A 17,944-nucleotide genomic window follows, 5' to 3' on the forward strand; every position below is an offset into this window, starting at 1 on the left:
GGGAGTGATCGCCGGTGCCAAGAGGTTGCACGGACAATGAGCGGCTCCTGGTAGGCTTCTAGGCGGAGGGAGACATGAATGAACCGATCCCGTACCGGAATGAGAGGGGATTCTGAGACTGTGTAGGTATGGGACTACATAGTTGAGGAGGGCTTAAAAAGATTTCATACGTACTGCTCATATCAAGAAGGTGCATCTTCTTTTCGAAAGCTCATCACATAAGAACTCCAAAGTTAAGCGTGCTTGACTTGGGGCAATTATAGGATGGGTGACCCCCTGGGAAGTTTTCCAGGGTGCGTGTGAGTGAGGACATAAGCACGCTGAAAAGACCTGTCTTGATACAGTGGGTCGTTACATATTTTCACTCCCATCCCTTCTCCTCCATCACCTCTCACCATTGAAGACGCCCCATTTCAATTCCAAGATTTGGGATTTCCATTTTAGCTCGATCCGTCCATTGGAATTTGATCTGAAGTTGATATCTACGATCACAGCGACGAGTGCTCCGTTTGGAAGTAAGTATATCTTAAATCTAAGAAGTTTGAAATTTTGGACGTTGTTAGAATTGATTTATATTCGGAGAGGATGATTATGAGATATTTGTGATAGTATATTTAAGACGGTTCGAAGAATTAAAGACGATTGGAATTGATATGATTTTTGTTGTGAAATTTCAAAAATGGAGCTTTTAGATTTGAAGGATTTGAATTGTTTTGATGTTATTGAGATGATTATGAGTATATTGGATTGTTGAATTGCTGTCTGCGTTTTCGGTTTGATCAGAATATAAACGTTATGCCGTCAATTTGAGTTTTGGATATCGTTGCGATGTTTTGATCGTATCGAGTTTGATTGAGCTTTTGATGTTGATATTGATCCTTATGACTTTTTCTGATAGATTGAATTGAAGTCAGCAGAGTTGTGAGATAACAGCTTTGGTCAGTTTGGAAGATTGAAGTCGGTACAGTATCGATTTTCTTATTTATCAATCGAAGAAGTTTGATTGAGTTTTGAATGAATTGTTTTGGATATTGATTATTATCCTTATTATTGATTTTCAGATTGAAGTACCTTCGAAGTGAATAAGGTAAAAAACGACTTAGACTTGAATGGAACGATTAACTCGAATTAGACTGGATTCGAGTGTTCCAAAGAAATCACATACTTGCATGATTGAATGCTTATTTGAATCATGATTGAATGCTTAGTTGAAATCATGATTGAATGCTTATTTGAATGGGTTATTGAATTTATGATTGAATGCATGAGATGCCATATGCATTCATATTGAGCCGAATGATTATTTGTTTTGAATTAGAAGATCTGGTGATTATAGTTGAGTGACATTGGTTACCAGATTTTTACCAATTGTTGAGAAACACTCTCTATAATGCTCCGGAGTCTAGAGGATTAAAATATGCCTCGTCCACCTCGAGAGGATAGTCAGTGTGATTGTTGGATATTTTAACCTCGGGATCCCAAACCGAAGAAAGAAAGAAAGAAGAATTCCATTTGATTATCTAAGTCTGATAATCCAGAAGTTTTAAAGACATGCATATCATTTTAATTCAGTACTTGAATGAATTACTTGAATTATATCTGAAGTTGATATACGAGGTGAATTGATGCATATCATGTTTGATATGTTTATTTGATATAGCATGTTGTCTCTTTTACTGGAAATTGTATTCTCACCGGATTATCCGGCTGTTATCTTTGTTTGTATGTGTACTTGGCAACAGGTGGGGCAGGATCGAGTCAGAGACGACAGGGATAGAACGAGAATGAAGATTAGAAGTGAGACTTCGAGTTAGAATTGGAAATGCATGCCAATCTAGTTTATGTTTTGAAAGCATGTTTAGAACTCGAGTATTGTTGAATATTAAAATTGATTGATGAATATTGAGATAGTTCATTGATTGCATGTTACTAGATTCGGAATCGAGCAGGATAGAATTATGAAGTATGATTTGATTACGGATTAATGCATGAAGTTGAGCTATGCATGTTGAATGATTTATGGATTGGAGTTTGAAGCATTGCCCTGTTTCTGTTAATTTTTCTGTTGCCCAGGGTGCGCTCGATCCTATGACATGCTGGGATCGAGCGCAGCCCCTGTAAAATTGGAGGCAGTGACTTTGTTCAATTGGTGCGCTCGATCCTGGCTTTTTGCCGGATCGAGCGCGGCACTTATTTTGATCTCGACAGAGAGTTCAGGAATATGGTGCGCTCGATCCTGGATTTTTATAGGATCGAGCGCAGTACTGTTCACAAGAAAAATAAATATTTTTTTTAATTCATTTGATGTCTTATCTTTTGGACTTTGAATAGTTCTCGATAGGATTAACTCTTGATTAGATGATTAGAATCGGGGTCTCAAAACCGTTCTCTGCAGAGGAAGTCGGGAAAGCGATCTTTGACATGCACCCAGATAAGTCCCTTGGCCCGGACGGAATGTCTACTTTCTTTTTTTAGAAATTCTGGAAGGAAATTGGGAAGGAGGTCACGTCGGCTGTTCTGGGGATTCTGAATGATGGGAAACCGATTGCTGATTGGAATGAGACAATCGTTGCACTTATCCCGAAAATCACAAATCCTATGATGATGAAGGATTTTAGGCCGATCAATCTCTGCAATGTCTCCTACAAAATTGTTGCTTGTGCCCTAACCAACCGTCTATGTCCTATACTAGATGTGAGACCTTGATTCTAATCCACTATTCTTGGAATAAACAATAACTAAGCATACAAGATCTAAGATTAAAAACAAAGGAATTTTTTTTTTGGATGAATAGTACCGCGCTCGATCGCACGAACTCGTGGGATCGAGCGCACCATTTTCTGCATTGTTGGTGCCTCAACAATAAAAGGGCCATGGTCGATCCGACGAACTCGCGCGATCGAGCGCGCCCTCTACCCAGAAAAACATCAGAACAGGGCAGACTTTCAACCATTCAAACACCAATCAAAACTTCAATCTAACACATGCATCAACAAGTCCAACATGCATATTACATTACAAGGTAGTTATAGAGTTCATACAATATCAAATCTAGAAGAACATGCTTCAGTCTAGCTTATTCAATATAAAACATAACGAGTTCGAAAACAATCTAAGTTCGATTAAAAATTCTACTTCTACAACAACAAGGCCCCACTCTATCAACTCATCCACCTAGCCATGCGATCTTTGACTCGGTCCTGCCCCACCTGTTGCCAAGCACATATACAAAGACAAGACAACAGCCGGATAATCCGGTGAGAATACAATTCCCAGTAAAAGAGACAAACATGCATATCAAATAATATATCAAAACATGATATATATATACAAGACAAGCAATTCCAAAAATCATCTCAAAACTCAATTCAAATGCATAATGCAATGCATGTCTTTAAAATCTGGGATTATCAAGTCCGGATAATCAAGAAATTGCTGCTTTTGCTTTTAGGGATCCCGAGGATGAGATCACGTAAACAACTCACCGACTCTCCTGATCGAGGTAGTGCTACGTATCTCCATCCTCTAGACTTTGGTGCGACTATAAGGAGTATGCTAGCACTAGGTGAAATGGCTACACCCAGGCCACTCACAATATAGCCCCCAAAACGTCTAACATAAAGGCTGTCCTGCCCGCTGAAATCAAGTATTCTTAGCTCAAGATGAATGCAATTAAAACATAACTCAATCAACTAAATTCAAGTAAAAGCAAATAACATGCAAGTATGTGATTCTTCGGAACACTCGAATCAAGTCGAATTCGAGTCACTCGTTCCATTCCAGTCTAAGTCATCTTATACCTCTATCAAATGTCGATGCTCCAACCTGGAAACAACAACAATAAACTCATTCAAGATTCAATCAACTTCCTAGTCGATAATAAGAAGGTCGATACTATACCGGCTACAATCTTCAAAGAGATTCAACTCCTGCAACTACTCAACTCAACGGCCTTCAAAAGAATCTTCAAAAGAAGTAATAAAGGCTCGAGATCAATGTCCACATCCAAAATCGACTGAAAACGGTTGAATACAATCCAAACCAAACTATAGCCTAAAACTCAAACCGGCGGCATAACGACTATATTCTAATCAAACTGAAATTGCAGACAGCATAATATCAATCCAATAAACTCAAATCAACCAACATTCAACTAGAACAATCTGATTCCAACAAATCTCAAAACCCAAATTCTCGAATAATCTTCCAAAAATAATAATAAATCCGAACGACGCTTTATTCCAAAACCGACAGAGAATAAACGATCAGAACTCCGCCAAGAACAACATACACGAAACTCAATCGATTCTAAAAACCTTCAAAAAATATAATGAATCTGATCGTAGAAAAACTTACGATAGAACGAAGCTCTCGCAGCCGTGATCGCTAATCTGCCTTCAGAAATAAATTCCAACGGACGGATCGAGCTCGGGATGAAACCTGGAAAGCTTGGAAGTCATTTGGGCGTTCAACAATGGAGGGAGATAGATTGGAGGGGAAGGAGAAGAATGAAGACAAGTAAAATGGGCTAAGATATCATATAAAATTCCATATTTGCATTTTAGTCCCTGAAAAATCCGAAATTTGCAAAAAGGACCCCGATCAAAATCAAGTCGGCTCTTGAACTCTGTAATTTCTAATTATCTCAAATAAATTCATTTAAGATAAATTCGGGGCGTTACAATTCTCCCCCTCTAAGAAAATATTTCGTCCTCGAAATCAAACACGGTTCCAGCCGAATTGTGTCTCTCAATTACTCCTTCAAGTCCGTCAATCAAAAGTCGACTCATTCTTGTCAACAAAACCTTCCTCTGCTCAGTCACAATCCGTATCATCTCTGGTTCAAACTCAAGGCATAAGATCTAAAGTTTGACTCGTCTGACCTGGCTGTCCGTCGTTCTGAGGATATCGAACTAAATAAGTTGAAATCAGACAAAAAAATCTCACCAAAGTCCTTGCCGAAAGAACGAGTGCAACGAGGATATCTATCTAAACTGGCAGACTTCGGCAAAACAAGACATCTGATGACTTCTGACAAGGTATCAATCCTCTGGTCTTGACTAAAATTCATTCTGTACGGAATACGGTAGCAGATTCCAACAATCATTCAATCGAAATCAGATAGTAGATAAAATAAGAACGACTCAAAACATCAGTTGCTGCATACAAATCTTCAGAAAATATTCGCAGTCAGAATCTCATACAATCTAATCCTCTTCTCTGCCTCCAAATCAGTTCCGTCTGCCAAAACAAAAACTCCAACTCCTAAGATTAGAAAAGATCGCGGAAATTCCCTCATAAGAAATAGAAAATAGATCTTCTAATCAATAAGATCGCTGCGAGCTCAAAGTCCAGATTCAAACATTGAGTCTCGAGCATCTTCAGCTGTCTCGATGTCTAGACTAGAGTGTGATTCCTCTGAATAAGAGTATATCCAAATTCTCGATAAGAATATTGAGTACTGAAAGATCATCCTTACTGAAATCAAGAGTACTGGAGTGCTGATCAACAGAAATTCCGTCACCAGATCATAAAGTCAGGGAAGACAACTCGATCCAAACAGAATTCAGACATCGAAGAATAGCATACAACTTCTCGGCACCACAATCCGCTAAACAATTCTCAAAGGTTCAGAAAGATCAGTACAATTCTTATTCCAAAAAGATAAGAAATCATCGATAAGAATTCCTAGTCCCAACTAAAACTTCTGCAAGATCCGGTTAATAGAAAGATTAACAACACTACAGGAGTTTTCGTTAATTCAAACGACTCAACCAAAGTTAAGGAGCATGATAAACATTAAAAAAGATTCTTCAATAAGAAGGAAAGAAACTCACCAACATCTAACAGTCAATAAGAGTAGGAAAATCAAATTCGAACGTTACCTGATCTGCCATTATCGGGTGCAGCCTGAGTCTGCGGATCTTCAAACAGAGCAAAAACTCGTGCCTGCTGTCTGGGAGGCTGGTTCGCATACTGATTATGTAACGCCCGGAATTATTTAAATTTTAATCCGAGAATATTTAATTTGGGAATATTTAGAGTTTTGATTTAAATTCTAATATTCTTAAATTATTTAGGATTGGAATTGAATTAAATGAAAGGTTGAGGACCAAATTGCAATTAGTGAAGACTTGAGGGGCCAAAGTGCAAATATGGGAAAATTTGTTGGACACTTGTTATTCTGATAAGTCCTCACATGTGTATTACCATGTTTCATCAGAAATTTCCAAGGAGAACCGAGGGAGAAGAACAAGAATCCTTAAGTTTCTTCATCATCTTCTAATTGCCGTATCTTTTGATCCGGTTATCCGATTTTGATTCCGAAAAGTGTTCTGGAATCCTTGCAGCGAGACCTTCGATTTGATGTAAGTTTTTGTATCTTTCATCATGGTTTAATATTTCGAAAATGGCAGAGATCAGATGTGATTATGAATTGATGTTGTTTAACTTCTATGTTGTGTTATATTGAAGTCAGGTTTAGGAACGGATGTCGTATCGGTTTCTTATGAATTTCCAGCAATTATTTCGAAATCTCTATCTTATGTTATGCTTGTTTTGAGTAATATACATCTGGTATATGATGTATATGGTGATAAACTTGACATAGTTGAGTTCGGATTGCCGAATTAAGCCGATATGCCGTCGAAATTTTGATTTGAAGTTGTTTTCTTGCTTATCTGTGAGTTGCCATTGACATGGATTAGAACTGATATTTCCTTGGCAATTATGCTGTGATTTTATTTTATAAACAGGGGACATCAACTCGGAAATTCCGACTTCGAGACCGGTAGAAGAAAGAAGAAGGTTTGTAGTATTTTGCCTTGAAGTTGGGCTGTAACTTGAGCAGAATTTTAATGCAAGATGGTGTGGTTATTTGTACAGATTTGGATAGCTAGAAGACACCTTAAACCTCACAATTGAAAGGTAAAAGTGGACTATTATTTGAATGGGATTACAACTCGAGATGGTTTGTATCGAGTTCCTTAAATCACATACTTATTTGTTTACTTGCTCTTATGTGAATCATTGAATGAATTTATGATGTTAATGGATGCTATATTGATGTTATATGTGCATTCATCTTGTGAGACTTATTTCTTGAATTTTGAAATGAACGAAAACGTTCGATTAGACGATTTGAGGAACTATATATGTATGGCCTAGGTGGTTGAGTTAGCCTAGCGTCTGATTTGTATATATAGTGGCTTCAAAGTCTAGAGAAGTAAGGTAAGTAGCCCCACCTCGATTGGGAGAGTCGGTGGTTTAGCTATGATATCTTCTTCTCAGGATCCCAACTGATGAAATGAGAAAATTCTTTAGCGAACCCTATTTTAAAGCATGCATTGTATTTTATTTTATATCATGAGTTTGATATATATAATTTGATATGCATGTTAGTTGCTTTTACTGGGAAAATATTTTTCTCACCGGAGTTATCCGGTTATTGTTGTGTTGTATGTGTCATGGCAATAGGCGGGAGTGGAACAGGGCAGAAGCGAGCTTGAAGAACAGAGAATGAGGGATTAGTGTGATGATCCGGTATAGATGTTGACTTGCTGTCACTTGTTTGATAAGATCAAGAGCTATGTTGTATAGCTATTAGACTTGAATCTTGTCTACTTTATAATATAAGTTGATTCTATGTTAGAGTTGAAATTGTACACTTGATAGACTTGAGTTTATGTCTAGAGTGTTTACTACTTGAATATGGAATTATACTTGATCTTTTAATCACATTGGAACTAGATGTGTTACTTTGGTATTGAGATGTTAATGTATATGTTGTTGCCTTGTTAATGTTTCTTAGAATATGGTGATGTGTTTTTGGACTTGATTCAACATGTCTAGAACTTGATCTTTATTTTGTGCATGTTTTGTATCAAAGAATCAAGTTGGGAAGCAATTTTCAGAACAAGAATGAGCTGCAATTCTTGGGCAAGAATCTGCCCAGGGTAGCGCCCGAGCTGCAGAAAACAGCAGCCCAAGCGCACCCCAAGGCAGAGAGTTCTGTTTTGAAGCAAATAGGGCGTGCCTGAGCGGCGCTTTTCAGCTGCTCGAGCGCGGACCAAGTTTAAAAAAAAAAAATCGTTGTAGCTTCGGATGCTTGTTGATTGCTTATATTTAATTCATGATTTTGGATTAATTTTGTGATTTGAGAGATTAAGAACCGGGTCGTCACAGATTACCTTCCTGTCTATTCTGCTGCTGAGGTTGGAAAGAGTGAACAGTGTATGCTTGCCTCTGAGGCTGAGCTGACTGTCTCGAAGAACTTCGACTCTGTGCTTGCTCAGGGACACGCTGAGGACACGTTCTTGCAAAGTTCCCCGCCTGGTTACAAATATGACAGCTTCCAAAAATACCTTTACACTGATCATTGGAGTGACGACCTCCGCAATTGGCACAAGACATGCCTGACTGTCCCGAACTCTGTCCCAATCCAAACTGCCTCAAGCCACTAGAGCTCGAAGAACTGCTTCCGTGCTTCTTAAACTATTTCCCCTTTGGAAGATAGTAATCCTTCCTATGACCTCCACTGCTACCACCCTCAGAACTCGGTGGTTGATTCTGAAACTGAAAGGAATGATTTTGGTAATGGAATGGTTGGTTCGGATATTGAGAAGATTGTGCCTGAAACTGTCCTTGCTGCTGCTGAGGCACAAACTGATCTCCTCTCTGTATCCACAAACCTGCTTCAGCTCCTTTTGCATGATTCATGGCATCCGCAAAATTATCAGGCCTAGCAGTGTTTACCAATGTGAAGATATCAGGGTTCAGACCATTAATGAACTGATCAGCTTTTGATTCTTCGTTGTCGGCAATGTGCGGTGCAAATCTCAGCAAACTATCAAACTTGGCCACATACTCCTCAATATTCAAATTCCCTTGCTTCAGATTTGCAAACTCGGCTCCCTTGTCCTTTCTGTATGAAACTGGGAAAAACCACTTATAAAACTCAGACTTAAACAGATTCCAGTTAATATTTGTACCTCGGTTCTCCATGGATCTCTTTGTCGTGATCCACCAGTTCTTAGCCACACCACGAAGCTGATGAATGACTAACCTAGTTCGGCGGTCGTCAGAATAGTCAAGGGAATCGAACAATTGATCCACGTCATCCAACCAACTCTCACAGTCAACTGGATTCTCTGTATCCATCAACAATGGTGGATTAAACGACTGGAACCTCTTCAACAAGGTTTCCATAGGCGTCGCTGTGGCATCCATCTGATCAGTCTCGGTACTAGCTTGATCATTCGGAGGAGTAACTGGCGGTGGGTTCCTTTTAATAACTCGACGAGGACCCATCTGATAATCAAAGGTTAGGACATAGGATATCTCAATCACTGCAATTTGGTGCCCTTGAAACCTCTCAGAATTCCGGATACAGGTGAAATACAGTTCATATCTCAAATAATTCATGCTTTACAATTCAAATCATAAAATCATGTAATTAAAATAATTCTCAATTATAAAGCATGCTCGCATGGTATTTAAACAAATCAATTTAAATAACTCAATCACATGCGAGAAATCAATTCATGCAAACTCGATCTACCCCGCTCACTTCTAAATTCAGTCCAAGATCTTATGCTCTGATACCACTTAATGTGAGACCTCGATTCTAATCCACTAATCTTGGAATAAACAATAACTAAGCATACAAGATCTAAAATTAAAAACAAAGGATTTTTTTTTTCCGGATGAATAGTACCGCGCTCGATCGCACGAACTCGTGGGATCGAGCGCACCATTTTCTGCGATGTTGCTGCCTCAACAATAAAAGGGCCGCACTCGATCCGAAGAACTCGCACGATCGAGCGCTCCCTCTGCCCAGAAAAACATCAGAACAAGGCAGAATTTCAACCATTCAAACACCAATTAAAACTTCAATCTAACACATGCATCAACAAGTCCAACATGCATATTACATTACAAGGTAGTTCTAGAGTTCATACAATATCAAATCTAGAAGAACATGCTTCAGTCTAACTTATTCAATACAAAACATAACGAGATCTAAAACAATCTAAGTTCGATTACAAATTTGACTTCTACAACAACAAGGCCTCACTCTATCAACTCATCCACCTAGCCATGCGATCTCTGACTCTGTCCTGCCCCACCTTTTGCCAAGCACACATACAAAGACAAGACAATAGCTGGATAATCCGGTGAGAATACAATTCCCAGTAAAAGAGACAAACATGCATATCAAATAATATATCAAAACATGATATATATATATATATATATATATATATATATATATATATATATATATATATATATATATATACAAGACAAGCAATTCCAAAAATCATCTCAAAACTCAATTCAAATGCATAATGCAATGCATGTCTTTAAAATCTGGGATTATCAAGTCCGGATAATCAAGAAATTGCTGCTTTTGCTTTTGGGGATCCCGAGGATGAGATAACGTAAATAACTCACCGACTCTCCCGATCGAGGTGGTTCTACGTATCTCCATCCTCTAGACTTTGGTGCGACTATAAGGAGTATGCTAGCACTAGGTGAAACGGCTACACCCAAGCCACTCACAATATAGCCCCCAAAACGTCTAACATAAAAGGGCCGTCCTGCCCACTGAAATCAAGGATTCTTAGCTCAATATGAATGCAATGCAAACATAACTCAATCAACTAAATTCAAGCAAAAGAAAATAACATGCAAGTATGTGATTCTTCGGAACACTCGAATCAAGTCGGATTCGAGTCACTCGTTTCATTTCAGTCTAAGTAATCTTATACCTCTATCAAACGTCGATGCTCCAACCTGGAAACAACAACAATAAACTCATTCAAGATTCAATCAACTTCCTAGTCGATAATAAGAAGGTCGATACTATACTGGCTACAATATTAAAAAAGATTCAACTCCTGCAACTACGCAACTCAACGGCCTTCAAACGAATCTGCAAAAGAAGTAATAAAGGCTCGAGATCAATGTCGACATCCAAACTCGACTGAAAATGGTTCAATACAATCCAAACCAAACTATAGCCCAAAACTCAAACCGGCGGCATAACGGCTATATTCTAATCAAACTGAAATCACAGACAACATAATATCAATCCAATAAACTCAAATCAACCAACATTCAACTAAAACAATCTGATTCCAACAATTCTCAAAACCCAAATTCTCGAATAATCTTTCAAAAATCATAATAAATCCGAACGACGCTCTATTTCAAAACCGACAGAGAATAAACGATCAGAACTCCGCCAATAACAACATACACGAAACTCAATCGATTCTAACAACCTCCAAAAAATAGAATGAATCTGATCGTAGAAAAACTTACGATAGAACAAAGCTCTCGCAGCCGTGATCGCTAATCTGAATAAATTCCAACGGACGGATCGAGCTCGGGATGAAATCTGGAAATCTTGGAAGTCGTTTTGGCGTTCAACAATGGAGGGAGATGGCTTGGAGGGGAAGGAGAAGAATGAAGACAAGTCAAAGGGGCTAAGATATTATATAAAAGTTCATATTTGCGTTTTAATCCCTAAAAAATCTGAAATTTGCAAAAAGGACCCCGATCAAAATCAAGTCGGCTCTTGAACTCTGTAATTTCTGATTATCTCAAATAAAGTCATTTAAGATAAATTCGAGGCGTTACACTAGACAAGACAATGAATGAGTCCCAAAGTGCATTCATCTCGGAATGACTGCTGATAACATCATTCTCGGTTTTGAAGCTTTACATTTGATTCGGAGTATAAAAATGGGTGCAAAGGGATATGAGGCTCTAAAGATCGATATGAGTAAGGCTTATGATCGGGTTGAATGGAATTTTCTTGAAAAGATTATGGAAAAATAGGGTTTCTCTCATATCTGGATTGAGAAGGTGATGAGATGCATTCGTACTGTGAAGTACTCTTTCTCACTTAATGGAGAACTAGTTGGGACAGTCTATCCGGGCCGCAGAATCAGACAAGGCAACCTACTCTCCCCTTACTTGTTTTTATTGTGCGCCCAAGGATTTTTGTCTCTTTTGACCTCTCATGAAGCCCGAAACTTATTTACAGGAGTGCGTATAACAACCACTTGCCCCTCAATTTCTCATCTGTTATTTGTAGATGATAGTCTCATATTTTTCAAGGAGGCGAAAGAGGATTGCATTGGCGTTCGCCAGTGTCTCACAACGTATGAAAGGGCTTCGGGCCAACTTATAAATTTCAAAAAATCATCCCTCTCATTTAGCCCCAATACATCTGCTGAGGTTGCAAACAATATCAAAGGGATGTTGTCTATATCTGTTGCACAGGGTCACGAAGTCTACTTGGGACTTCCCACTTTCTGTCAAAGAGGTAAGAAACTGCAATTCCGATATCTTATTGAGAGAGTGGTTAAGATACTGCAAGGCTGGGGTTCCAAGGTTTTTTCGGCCGGTGGAAAAGAAACTCTGATTAAATCAATGATTCAGTCGATACCCACATATGCCATGTCCTATTTTTGATTGCCAAAATCGGTATAATTATAGAATACGTCCTATAGTTTCTTAATTTTCCCAAAAATATACTAACACTTTATTCGTTCCCAGTTATGTCCTTATTTTAACAAAATGTTTCCATGATATGTACTCCAAACTAAAAATTTCCTATACTACCCTTATATTAAAAATTTGTATGAATATTTCCCTATTACTCAAAAAATGGTATCAGAGCCTAGGTAATTTTATTAAGACTTTATAGTATTCATTAAATCATACTTTCCTTTGTTGAGGAAGAGATTTTCAACAAACCATGGATTCAAACAAAAGTTTGAACCAGAAGGATTTCATTTATATGGAATCTGTAACACCTAGAATTTCTAAAACGTAAATCCGCATGCATAATTAGGAGAAATTAATTTTAAAATAAGGTTTAAATGAATTTATGTGTTATTATGTGATTTATATGCATGATTTAAGTTATTTTAGCATTTAACCCAAAATTAGTGATTTTCGTGATTTATGGAAATTAATTGTTTTGATCGCGTAGACGGGACCGTGGACGGACGAGATACCAAAATATTTAGACAAAAATATTTTATGAGTTTATGAGCCTTAAAAATAATATTTTAAGATATTTTGTCAAGAAAATTTTAGTATTTAATTATATATTTATTTAAGGATTTATTTTTAGCCAAAATAAGTCATTTTAATGACTTTTATTAATATTTAAAAATTTCCTAATTTTATATTTCGGGATTTTTGGTTGTGTTATCAGATTATTATTATTTAGTAAGGATTTTAAATATTTAGTTAGATATGATTTTATTTCTAAATTATTAATATCCTATTTTAAATCTAATTATCAAAATTTTAAAAAGAAAACCTAAACCTACCCTACCACAAATTCTTTTAGCCGACAACTCCCTCTTCTTCCACCCTCCTTCACGCCTCCATCTTCATTCTGGGAAAAAAAACCCCATAGCCGATTATTCAAGCTTCATTTTTTAAAGGTTTTTGGTCCGTTCGTCGTCCCGGAGCCACGCAAACGCATCAACCTTCGTCTATAAATTTAAAAGGCATGTTTAACTCCTTTCTTTAACACCATATAAGCTATTATGCATGAATGAGATTTTTTGTTTCAAAATTTATTAGCCATGGTTCGAATTTATTGCAAGTATGAATGAATTGTTGCATGTTTTGGTGAATTCATGATCATAACTCGTTTTTGTGCCTTGCATGGTTCGGTCCAGAGGCTAGGGCTCGAGTCAGTGGTGGGCTAGGGTCCTAGGAAGCCAGTCATGGTCGGGATATGGGGCTGGAATGGGCTGTAGCCGTGGCATTCAAGATCTGGTGCACAGATTGCGCAGGTTTAGAGTTCCGGGAAAAAGAGTTCGTTCTCTTCACTCCGGCCACGGTTTGATGTGAGGTTTGTTGTGTTAGAAACCCCTACGTGTTTACTAAGTCTAGGAATAAATTTCACAGTGATTGATGGTCGGAGAAAGCAGCACGATCGAAAACCCCAGCGCTGCTCAGGTCTGTGCGCGAGTCCAGGATAGGCGGACTTGCAGCGGTTCGTTCTCCTTCGTTAGGACTCCGTTTTGGCTGGTTTTTGGCTTTTTGGAAACGTCTTGAAGTTCTCTAGGTGTATATGGTGGAGCTGCGGCCTTTGGGTGGCCGGAGCTGTCCGGCAGCTGGCCACAAAACTTGCTGCTCGCGCGGGTTAGGAAAGGGGAAAGGGGGGGATCGGGTTTGGGGTTTGTTGGGTGCTGGGTCGGGTTTGGGTCGGGTCAGTAGGGTCTAGGGTCGGGTCAAGTGAGTCCGTGTCTGGGTTAGGTGGGCCGGGCTCGAGTATTTTAATTTTAAAATGTTTAATGTTTTAATTGGTTTTTGGGCCAATTAATTAGAAATAAAATTATTTGGGCTTCCAAATAATTTTATTTGGGCTTTTTAAATTATTTTTAAGTTAGCCCAATAATTTTATGGGCTCGTGGGCCCATAGGAATTTTTGGGCCACTCAGTGGATTTTTGGGCCAGTCTAGAATTTTATTGGGTTTAATTAAGTTAATGGGCTTAAATATTTTATTTAGGTCCAGTTAAGTATAATTAAGTTATTTGGGCTAAGATATGATTATTGGGCTTTAATTTAAGTATAATGGGCTTAGAGTGAGTGACCAGCAGTCTGGACCAACCCATGAAAAATAAATAAGTCCGAATATATATTTAATTATTTTATGCATGAAATTCATATTTTAAGTATAAGTATATTATATTATTAAAAATTAATTAAATATATATTACGGACATATTTTCAGTGCATGCATTCATGAAAATTTTATATGATTATGATTATGTTATGTTGAGCAATAAAAATATATTTTTGGTGGAAATTGAAGTATGTGTGACATAGGGGTGGTTTTCCACCATATGATTCGGTAGTTTTACTACCATAAGGGTGGTTATCCACCATATGATTCGGTAGTTTACTACCATAGGAGGTGATTTATCACCGCCATCGTACGTTGGTTTATGAGACTGATCAGTCGACACATGAGCGTCACACTTATGGATAGGACCATCTTCACATTTCAAATGCATTGCTCAATTATGTTATGTATGATGAAGAAAGTTATGATATATCTAAGATTTATGATTCAGCATTTATGTTATGAAAAATGTTTCCATGCATGCTCATGTACATGTATATGTATTAGTATTTACGTGATGCATTATTTTTAACCTTGTTATAAAGGATTAGACATGTTGAGCCCCTAGGCTCACTACGCTTATATGGTGCAGGTGAGCATGATGAATTTGATGTAGCTCCTACCGGTGGTGAGGACGTATGAGATCACGGAGCAGTGGACCCCGTGACTGTAACACCCGAAAATTTTAATACGTAAATTCGCATGCATAATTAGGGAAAAATAATTATTTAAAAATTTATATTTGGATTAAATGACATTTATGTGTTATTATGTGAATTATATGCATGATTTAAATTTATTTTATCATTTAACCCGCAGTTATGGTATTTTTGGATTTTTGAGAATATTTATTATTTTGATCGCGTAGACGGGATCGTGGACGGACGAGATACCAAAATTCTTAGCCAAAAATATTTTATGAGTTTATGAGCCTTAAAATCTTATTTTAAGGTATTTTGTCAAGAAAATTTTAGTATTTAAATATATATTTATTTAAGAGTTGATTTTTAGCCAAAATAAGTCATTTTAATGACTTTTATTAATTTTTAAAAATACTATAAATTAGTATTTCGGGATTTTTGATTAGTTATCAGATTAGTAGGTATTTTTAAGAGTTTAAAATCTTATGTTATATTATCTATCTAATTATTTTATACTAGATCTTATCCTAAATTATTGATAGTTACAAAAATTTATTTAAAAACCTAAACCTACCCCAAACCCCACACCCATTCAGCCGACATCTCATCTCCTCCCACCCCCATTCTCACGTTTCCAGAAAGAAAGCAATCTCCATAGCCAATCCTTCATAGATTTTTTTGGAGTCTTTGGTTCGTTCGTCGTCCCGGAGCGCCGTACACGCGATTATTGTCTCGTTTCTCAATCTATCTTCGTTTAAGGCATGTTTAAATCATTTTCTTGGCCACCATATAAGATAATTATCGTATAAATCATATTTTTAATGGTTTGAGGTTGCTTTGTTGGTATCTCATGATATTTCTTCCCGTAGATCAAAATTTGTGCATGAATGCTCATCTACCTCTACATGCTCACGTTTTCTTCTGACATGGACTACTGGTGGACTGCTGGCCACGTCTAGGGTGATGTCTTAGGGTCCCTAGGATTGAATGGCTTGCCTGGTTCGAGCCATGCATGGCCAGGAGAGGAGCTGGTTCAGAACAGGTCCTAGGGTGCGCAGGTTGAGCGATGTTGGGAGATTGGGTCGTTCTCGGTCCATAAGGCGTGTTTTAGACTGGTTCCAGTTGGGTTAGACCACAAGACATAGGGGAAGGTAATCCAAGTTGTGCTCCGGCCAGTGGTGGCCGGAGCTGGGCGGCCGAACGGTCGGAAGTCCGGCGTCGCGCGCAGGACGCGAGCAGATTAAGGGATAGATGGTTTTGCTTCGTTCTCCTTCGTTAGGGATCGGTTTGGGCTGTTTTTTAGCTTGTTGGAAACGTTTTGAAGAGGGCTAGGGGTAGGTGGTGGTGCTCCGGCCAGGGGACGGCCGGAGCATGGCGTCAGCAGCCCCGGAAAGCTGCTGCTCGCACGGCCGAAGGAAAGGAGAGGAGGGGGGATCGGGTTTGGGGTTTTGAGGGTTGCTGGGTCGGGTCTAGGGTTATGGGTCGGGTCTGGGTGGTTTGGGTCGGGTCCGTAGGGTCTAGGGTCGGGTTAGGTAGGTCCGGGTCCGGGCTAGGTGGGCCGGGCTCGAGTATTTTTAATTTTAAGATGTTTAATGTTTTAATTGGTTTTTGGGCCATTAATTAGTTAGAAAATTATTTGGGCCTCCAAATAATTTTATTTGGGTTTTTTAAATTATTTTTAAGTTAACCCAATAATTTTATGGGCCCGTGGGCCCATCGGAATTTTTGGGCTAGTCAGTGATTTTATTGGGTCAGTCTAGGAATTTTTATGAATTAATTAGTTATTGGGCCTAAATATTTTTATTTAAGCCCAATAACATTTAAGTATTTTATTTTAGTAAAAATTATAATTTTTAAAATTATTGATTTAATTATGGGCTTCAAGTTAGTTAACGGGCTTTAAGTCAGTTAAGGGGTTTAGTAGAGAGACCAGCAGTCTGGACCAATCCATGAAAATAAACTAAGTCCGGAATATATATTTAATTATTTTTATGCATGAAGTCTATTTTAAGTAAAAGTATATTTATTATTAAAATTAATTAAATATATATTACGGACATATTTTAAGTGCATGCATACATGAAATATTTTATGATGTGTTTATGATTAAGAATTGAGCATGAAAAATATTTTTATGGAAATTGAAGTGATGTGACAGCATAGAAGTGGTTTTACCACTGACACAGAGGTAGTTCTACTACCGGCATAGAAGTGGTTTTACCACTGGCACAGAGGTAGTTTACTACCAGCATAGAGGTGGATTATTCCACCGCCACGTACGATGGTTCTTTATTCTGATCAGTCGGCACAGTTATTAGTCACATTCATGGATATGACCATACTCAGTTTTTATGATTATGACATGCTCAATTATGTTATGTATGATTAGTTATGATGTATGTACGACTGATGATGAATAATTTTTATGATGCATTTATTTTAAGATCATGCATGCATGTCCACGTAAGTTATATGTATTAGTATGATTATGTGATGCATTATTTTAAACCTCGTTATCAAGGATTAGACATGTTGAGCCTCTAGGCTCACTACGCTTATATGGTGCAGGTGAGCATGATGACATTTATGTAGCTCCTACCGGTGGTGAGGACGTAGGAGCTCACGGAGCAGTGGACC

At 38.0% G+C, this 17,944-nt stretch overlaps 1 long non-coding RNA gene across 1 annotated transcript; it reads left to right on the forward strand.

Annotated features, from left to right (window-relative positions):
• Positions 1-875: 875 nt before the first annotated feature.
• Positions 876-1,802, forward strand: LOC140860211 (uncharacterized). The gene is made up of 3 exons (XR_012143629.1): positions 876-961; positions 1,062-1,087; positions 1,743-1,802. It is a non-coding gene; the product is annotated as an uncharacterized lncRNA (long non-coding RNA).
• The last annotated feature ends 16,142 nt before the right edge of the window (positions 1,803-17,944 follow it).

Source organism: Henckelia pumila, chromosome 4 (genome assembly GCF_033568475.1).
Source record: "Henckelia pumila isolate YLH828 chromosome 4, ASM3356847v2, whole genome shotgun sequence".
NCBI classification, from domain to species: Eukaryota; Viridiplantae; Streptophyta; class Magnoliopsida; order Lamiales; family Gesneriaceae; genus Henckelia; species Henckelia pumila.